The sequence below is a fragment of the Panicum virgatum genome, chromosome 3K, assembly GCF_016808335.1.
Source record: "Panicum virgatum strain AP13 chromosome 3K, P.virgatum_v5, whole genome shotgun sequence".
Classification (NCBI taxonomy): Eukaryota; Viridiplantae; Streptophyta; class Magnoliopsida; order Poales; family Poaceae; genus Panicum; species Panicum virgatum.
The window spans coordinates 28,306,143-28,307,038 of NC_053138.1; positions in this window are offsets into that span (position 1 = coordinate 28,306,143).

Consider the following 896-nt stretch of genomic DNA (forward strand, 5'->3'; position numbering starts at 1 on the left):
GGCGCGGCCGCGCGGCCCCGCGGTGGTGGCGACGCCGTTACGGGATCGAAAGGGGTAGGATAGCACTAGCAGACGACGGCGTGGGCATGCCACGTCACACCAAGGGTGTGCTTGGGAGATACCCTGACTCGAAAGCCGGCTGATTCAGCGCGGCCAGATTTGTTATGTGAAAATAATGTCTGCCATGTGTTCAACAGCGCTTAATCAAGCTACTTGTTGTTACATCTGGGAATTTCATGCTTTGTTTTGCCCTTCTGTATGTATACAATAATGAGCGGAGATAAATGAAAATGTTTCCCACTAGATATACTCCCTCTTACTCCACAGAAGGCCAACGTGAGAAATATATATAAAGTCCGTTTACCCGCAATATATATATATATATATATATATATATATATATATATATATATATATATATATATATATATATATAAAGTCCGTTTTAATGTACTGTAAGTTCAAATTAGTGGTGATTATTAGCTGTCTAAAGAAAGTTTAGTGTCAACTATCATCTAAACAATATTGGCATTGTTCTCCGAGAGATGATTTTCTTTTCCATGGATACAACCGATGGAAGCTTGTTTATTTTGTTGGTACAACAACATGGTTTACATCGTCAGCTATGCCCTTTCCTTCGGCTAATACGGCCAGGATTAGAGTAGTCGTTGGCAATGAGGGAGGGCGCCACTACTTGATAAAGATGTTTTATTTCTGTATGTCACAATAATTATTGTTCTGTATTAGGTCTGCCGTATTGAGTATTCACAGGAACTGGGTAGCTCATGGGTCAATACTATTTGGTAATGACTCCATAACAGCCGGCCGTATTTTTATCAGGTCGCACGGCCCCGAGCGACACGTGCGCAGGTCACGTGAATAACAGTCCCACATGG